We start from the raw sequence: 8,091 nt of genomic DNA, 5'->3' as shown, positions 1-8,091 counted from the left end.
CACAAACATAGAAACAACTCAATAAGTCACTTCATTTACTGCTATAAATTATGTTGTAACTTTCTCAAGAACCAACCCATAAGAACATGAAAATAGGATTTAGCATGCGAGTTGAGTCTGTAAATTCACTTATGTTCTCATTCCTCCTGTAGAATCCTAAAGAAGAGGTAAAACCCATTCTTTTACAAAAGCCAGCATGTAGCTCCTCTCGGTTGAAAAATATACAAAAGGCGACGGTCATCACTGGGTGTTATGAGAAGTTAAGAACCACAAGGGAGTTGCCAAAAGGTACACTTTTGATTCACAAGTCTACAAATACATCAAATCAAAAAAACATTTGTAATGGAGGTTAAAAGAGCATATGGAATTTGTCCTAATTCATCTAATGAAAGGAATTTTCTGAGGAACAGCTTACTGATGAGCCACAAAATATCTCCTAGACCAGGGGTGTCCAACCTCAGCCCTCGCCAGGTTGGGTTTTCAGGATTACCCCAATGAATATGCATGAGATCTATTTGTATACAATGGAGGCAGTGCATATTCATTGAGGAAATCCTGACAACCTGACTGGATTGCAGCCCTCGAGGTCTGAGGTTGGACAACCCTGCCCTAGACCCAGTGCCGTAGCGAGGGCAGCTGACACCCGGGGTGGTTCGCCTCTGCGCACCCCCCCCCCCAGGTGCAGCATGGCGCACTCCCCCTCGGTGCATGCATGCACCCCCCCCCCCCCGGAGCGTGCACCCCCCCGAGCGCATTCTTACCAAAGGAGACGGGCGGGAGGGCTGCTCCGCCCCGAGTGCACGTCGCTGGGAGCTGCGTCGGCTCGCTGGTTCCCTGCTGTCTCTGCCCCGGAACAGGAAGTAACCTGTTCCGGGGCAGAGAGAGCAGTGAACCAGCGGAGCCGACACCCCCCCAGCGGCATCACCCGGGGTGGACCGCCCCACCGCCCCCCCTTCCTATGCCACTGCCTAGACCCTTGGTCTTGTCACCTAATCTTTGAGGGCCACCAACAGGTCAGATTTTCAGGATTCTCATAATGAATATGCATGAGAGAGATTTGCATACAAATACAATGGAGGTATTAGGTATGTAAATATCTCTCATGCATATTCATTGGGCAGATCCTGAAAACCTGACTTGTTGGTGGCCTTGAGGATTGGGAGTGAAAATCAAGGCCCTTGAGCCTTGAGCGGTTTTGTGCTTCCTTGACATGCTCCTGGAAGAAGCAGAAGCAAATCATGCATCAGGGCTTGGTTTTCTGCTCCTTTGAGTTGTTGTTTTTTTTAATCATCAGAAAGCTGAAATAAAATTCATTATACCCTTTTATCCTCCACTGTAAACTTTACTGAGTGCACTTCATGGAAACATGGGAAGCTAGCCAAATCTTCAATATTATGAGGAGCATGCGGCCCAAACTTCTGCTGCTTAACAGATTTTTTTTACGGTACTGGTGCCTTTAAACCTGCTTTTTATATGTAGGAAAGTTTGGAATTTTAACCCTTCTTTTTTTATACAGAATTAATTATTTACAGTTTTTCCATTGTATTGGTTTTTGAGTTAACAAGCAGCACGTGCCATTTTTGGAGGTAAAGGAGGGTCTTTCAATACCTGCTGATCACAGAGCTTTGACAAACCAGTACTGACAAGGGATAGCAGTCAACCCAACCTTCTTGAAAATGAATTGAAAAAACTATTATTGATCAATTTTGAGAAAGAGAAAGTAGCTGAAATTTAAGTTGAAGTATATTATATTTTGAATGGTACTATGACTTTGTTTCTTTAGATCATAGGCTTTTAATTGGCAAAAATTGGGTATTTTACAAAAATAACCAAATAATTTCTGTATTCTTCTGGTTTGAATGTAAAAATATGAGCTAAAGGTGCTTATTTTATAAGCACCATTAATATTTTAGATCTACGTAAACTGGCATTTAGATGTTTATATTGCAAAAATACAGTGCGTTTATTCTACCAAAAAAGGTGCCAGTACTCAAATGCCAGGCCACCCTTCAGGGGTGGGGTGATCACTGAGGGACTCACCCCACAATAGCCAGGTCCCCTGCAACCAGGCACAGAGTCTATGACAAGGCAGAATTGGTGTATAGAGCCTGAGCTCTTTCATTAAAACTTTGGGTCCATGGGTCAATTTTAACAGCCAATGGAAAAGGTGCCGGTACTCAGTACCCCCAAGTACCCCCTCAAAAAAAGCCCTGCAAAAATATTTAAATCCCAATTGTACAAATCCAGGATATACAAGTCTAAAACTGAAAAATGTGTATATGGCAATAGGTGTGGACTGGGCATGTTTTTGGTGGGATTAAAAATAAATGTGTATTCCCTGTTTCAGAAGAGGAATGCACATCTGAAAAGACCTACTACCCAGGACATCTAGGTTTCAGAAAAGCGCTTATTTTGAGCAGTGGACCATTGGAAGGATTAGGATAGGTCACCACCTTAATCCCTTAGAAGAGCTGTAGATAGCTATGGGGGTCTTTTACTAAAATGGAACAACCGCTGGCCCAACACAGCCACTGGCGATAGTTCCAGCTGGAGCACATGCCATTTCCGGCATATGGGGAAATTATTTTCCCTAGTGTGGCATTAACCCAGCGGTAATCGTGCATCGCCGCGCACTACTCGATTACCGCTGGGTTACCATGGGAGCTCTTACTGCCACATCAATGGGTGGCGGTAAGTACTCCCCCCTCTGCATGGCCACGCAGTATGAGTTATCTTACCACGTGGCAATTTTGGGGGGGCATTTTACTGGCTGTGGTAAAAAGGGCCCTGGCACACAGGAAAAATGGAGGAGTGGCCTAGTGGTTAGGGTGGTGGACTTTGGTCCTGGGGAACTGAGGAATGGAGTTCGATTCCCGGCACAGGCAGCTCCTTGTGACTCTGGGCAAGTCACTTAACCCTCCATTGCCTACCGCATTGAGCCTGCCATGAGTGGGAAAGCGCGGGGTACAAATGTAACAAAAATAAAAATGGCCTCCGCCACTACCACAGGGCCCCTTTTCCTGCAGCTTAGTAAAAGGACCCCTTACGTGCGGATGGTGCATCTGTACAGGGCACAAAAGTTGTGCGCGTCCATTGGCTTACCTTGCTGATGTCAAAGAGTGGGTGGGGTGGAAGCATGATAGAAGCAGGTGGAGGCTTGTCGCAAAAGGGTGCATCTGCAGCTTGCACCACTCCTGTCCCCCAGTGGTTGATGCCCTCCCTCCCCCCCCCCCCCGAATACAAAACAGGCAAGGGATATCAAACTTTGTGACAGCATAGGCAAAATAAATGTTTACAGGTCGTTATTCAGCATGTTCTAAGTGAGCAGGAGAGACTCCTGTTCATTTAAATCATGCTGAGCTGGCCAGCTGCCATTATTCAGTGGTACCAACTGGGCAGTGCAACTGAATATTGGCTCTGACTGCCCTGGCACAATGTGGGCACTGCCAGTGCAGTACAGGGTGAAGTTGGGAAGACCAGGAAGTTATGCAGACATTGGACATATTGAGTGCTGGTGACTGCATACCTAACTGGATAGATGGGACCATATAAATACAATCCAGTCTTTTGTGTGATTAAGTATGTGAATATCGGCATTGAATAACTTCAAGGTTCAATTAAGATCTGGATATTTAATGCCAGTACCTGGGCATGGCCCAGCATTGAATATCCGAGTCTATTTAGCTGAATATTGACCCGTATGTTTCTAAAATGGCTGACATAAATGTGTATATGTAAAATGATGGATGCTGTTATTTAGATCTATTCCCCAGGGGAATTACATGAATAATTGCAGAATTGAGGTGCTCTAGCACAGGCATTTGAACCATATTTTCATTGGTGCAAATGGTTACACCTACATTTGCATGTGACCATAATGCTTAAGCATTATTCTATAAACCATGCTGAACTTTAAGCATGACTTATAGAATGACACTTAAATGGGGGGTTTTCAGCACCATATTTTTAGGCGCCATTTACTAATTCTAATTCTTCCTGCTTTCTTACTCATCTATATGTTACAACTTTGCCTTACCCTTTAGTACCAATTATAATGTTCTAGTACATATTGTGTTGTCATTGCAAGTAGTATACCATGCCATACTTTGTATTGTTGTTCGAATATTTTTACTGCTCTAATTGCCTATTGCTCATGTTTGATCTATTCTTACTGTACACCGCCTTGAGTGAATTCCTTCAAAAAGGCAGTAAATAAATCCTAATAAATAAATAAATAAATATTTCTAAAACCTTTGCTAAGGAGGGGGCTAGAGGTGGCCATGGCTCCCAGGCACTAGCCTGCGGGTGGAGGGCGATGCAGAAGAAGCTAGAAGGTCAAAAGCAAAAGCAATCATGGGGTCTTTGTGCTGTGGTGTGATGTGTGTGTGTGTTGGAGTGGGTGCATATGTAAAAACTGACCCCTGGTGCTGCTTTTCACATCTCTTTCCCGATTCAGTACTGAATAAGTTCTTACTGTTCAACTTCTGTTAACATTGTTTTGGCAGTGGGGTGGGCGTCCATGTTTTTAAACTCACACATTGAATTTGTGGACTCTTTTTTTCTATATTCTTACGAAGAAAGCAGTTTAGTGTGAAATTTTACACAGCTGTATCTTAAGAACATGTCAACTTCTTTTTCAAAGCCCTTATAAAGAAATGAAATGTCCTAGCACTATTTCTTGAGAAATTCATTCTTATCATGATGGTTTGCACCATGATCTGTATGAATCTGAGAGCTCAGATTTAGCCTTGGATTATTCCACAAGAAAACCACCCAAGATCAATTCATCTTTCTGACCAGCACAATACTACACAAACCCAGTTCTCTTCTTTCATTCTGAGACCATTTCTCCCCAGTGTATGAGTAAGAATGATACAGCTGAGGTAAACTACAAATGGTATCATTAAATTTAGCAGTAGCATAGCAATTTACTACAGAAATCCCTGACTTTTTTTTATTGCAACAGCCTGGATTCCTGGCAGTGGAAAGTGTTTCACACTGAGCAACATTATAAATAGTACTCCACTCTTCAAAGGAAAAACAAAATCTCTTGTTAGAGGTGTACTCAAATTCAAGTCATAAAAGCATCGGTGATGTTAACCATTGAAGGGCAAACAGTATGACACTATTTGTTTTAGTATTATAAAGTGCATGAATACTTTATGCAATCTAACTTTCCAGGGTTTGCACTAGAGTATAATAATGCATTGTATGCTTAAGTGGAGAGCAGCAGGAAATGTCTGAATGCCTGACATCATACTACAATATGCACCATGTCAAGTTTGTTTTACATCTATTTCCTAGAATAAAAAACAACTGTGTTTTAAAACTACACCTCAATGGTGACGTGTAAGAAGCTTGGATACCCTTAGAATCACTCATCTGAATTATTTTTGTAAATGACTTGACAGGATAATCTGCAACCGACATAGGCAATGACAAAAGTGTTTTAGATTCACCCTACTGTCCATTTGCGTCTGCCTGGGAGCTGGTTCCCTCTCCCCGGGGTTTGTCTTCTGCCTACAGCTTCTCTGAGATCTCTGGAATTGAGACAGGTTAATATGTGAAAAATTGGTTACAGAAGCTTGTCAAAGATTAGCCAATTTAGCCAGCTTTGCAACTAATGAATACGCTGCAATGAAAAATGTACTACTTTCTTCTCTTATTAGTTCTAGGACTAGCTGCTCCATGAAGCAGAGACATTTAAATATCTCAGGGGCATTAATGTACAAGAAGTGAGCCTTTTTCAAATGAAGGAAAACTCTAAAATGAGGGGGCATACGATGAAGTTAGGAGGAAATAGGCTTAGGAGGAATCTAAGAATGTATTCGTTCATGGAAAGGGTGGTGGAAGTGTGGAATGGCCTCCGGGTGGTGGTCGTGGAGACGATGACTGTGTCAGAATTTAAGAAAACGTGGGTCAGGCACATGGGATCCCTTAGGAAAAGGAAGAGTTAGTGGTTACGAAGGATGGGCAGACTGGATGGGCCATTTGGCCTTTATCTGATATCATGTTTCCATGGTTCGATTTACAGCATCTAGAAATGTTATATCCCTAGCATGTTCTGATAAGATATTTATGCAATCAATATTGAGACAATATAGCTCTCTCATCATTATTGTGTAACCAAACCAAGCTAGTTAACTGTCCTAATTTCTGTTAGTTTTTCACTGTCTCTCTCTTCATCCTGTCCAAGAAAATGATAGTACACTCCCATTGCTATACTCTCCCTTAGCCGGACCATTACCGGTGACTGGCACTGAATATCTGGTTTAAGTTTGGCCGATTTAAAGACAACCGGCTAAGTTGATATTCAGACTTAGGGCCCTATTTACTAAGCTACACTATAGGTGCACTATCGTAATTAGTGCATGCTAACGGTAGAGACACCCATAGGAATATATGGGTGTCTCTAGTGTTAGCACACATTAATTTTTACCTCTAGCTGAAAACGCTAGTGCACCTTAGTAAACAGGGCCCTTAGCCGGTTATCTTTAAACCAACCAAAGATATCCCATGTTTATACGCAGCCAAATATGGCTGCTGAATCAGATTTTAAAATCAGTGGATAACCAGTTATGTTGGCCGATATAACTGGCTATCTGTTAGCCGCTAACTAGGGATATTCAGTGGGGGATAGCCAGTTATCTCCTGCTGAACATCGGTGGATAGCCTGTTAAGCGTTCTTTAACCGGTCAGCAGCCATTCTGGCTGGTTAAATAGCGCTGAATATGGGGATTTTTGACTTTATACAATGTATAGTGCAATGAATTTGACCCACTCTATAATTTTAATGTAATTTGTACTCTAGTGTCACATTGGTTGTTCTCTTTCCACCAGGTATCTGAGATGTCTGTTATATCTAAATCTACATTTAGTGCCATCCATTCAAGCTGCACTAATATATTTTTAAATTTGGCACTTACAGTATATTCTCTTTTTTTCCACAATAGGATTCAAAGTGGGTTGCATCATCAAAATCAGTGAAAGAATAAGATACAGTATATAACACAATTAAAATGTTAGCAACTGCCCTGCTAATGTGTGCCACCTATATTACCTTCGGCATCTGCATACAGACAATTTAATCTCAATTTTTTTTTTATATAATCTGTATTCACAAATTACTTAGCAGTTGATGGGGAAGATATGGAATCATTTATCTCTGTTATTCATTTGTCTATACCTAGACTACTACTACCTTTGCCATAGCCTCAATATCAGAACTTGGGCAGTTTACTAGTATCTTTTGAAGAGTCCTTACTCTGAACCATATGTTGCTGGGTGACTCTCCACATTAGTGGCAGCAGCCTAGTTCTAAACTGATTAAGGTGGAACACATCCTTTTGGAACAGGGTCACCCTTTTCTCAAATATTCCCAGTTCTTAACAAACTGAAAGTCATAAAAGTTCTTCCTTGCATCATCAACTAATCTATACTTTGAAACTTTGGAGCACTGCCTACCTCTGGGATTTTGGACTATGAAGTTACATTTTTGTGGGTGTTTTAATTTTTTGCTGTTCTTTGGGGGTATTCTGAATCAGTGAATTAATTGCTTCATCAAAGAAGGCCCAAGTGGATACTGGTTCTTTAAATGATTATATTTGCTTATCAGAGACAAGAGTCTTTCTCTATTTGCACTGTTGTAAGACTGATCAACTTGGGAAGGGCATAGGGATGAAGTTGTGGAAGATTTTAGACCTGAAGAATTGGCTTTTTTCAATGGTTTTTAAGAAGTAGAATATATTATCCCTCCGAGTTAGAATTTAATTTCAGAGTAATAATCTGATGTTTAGTTTGATCCATTGAGCTGATGGTTTTTACCTTATCAGCAAATTGTCTTTTAAGGTTCCAAGTAGTTTATCATGGTTGATACATGCAGATGGTTTCCCCTTAAAGAGCTTTCAGTTTGTCTTTGTAGATTCTTAGCAGTGCCAAGGAGCTGTGAGGTGAACATTTGATCCGCAGTCATTCTTTTTTTGAGACCCCAGAAGAGAGCTGCAGAATTTTGACATGAGGTTCACCGTGGTCTGGCATCTTCTGGAGTGTGGATTTGGTGGTTAAGCATCAGAAGAATACTTTGAGAACAGC

This window comes from Microcaecilia unicolor, chromosome 1 (genome assembly GCF_901765095.1).
Source record: "Microcaecilia unicolor chromosome 1, aMicUni1.1, whole genome shotgun sequence".
Classification (NCBI taxonomy): Eukaryota; Metazoa; Chordata; class Amphibia; order Gymnophiona; family Siphonopidae; genus Microcaecilia; species Microcaecilia unicolor.
This window is presented reverse-complemented; position numbering follows the sequence as displayed.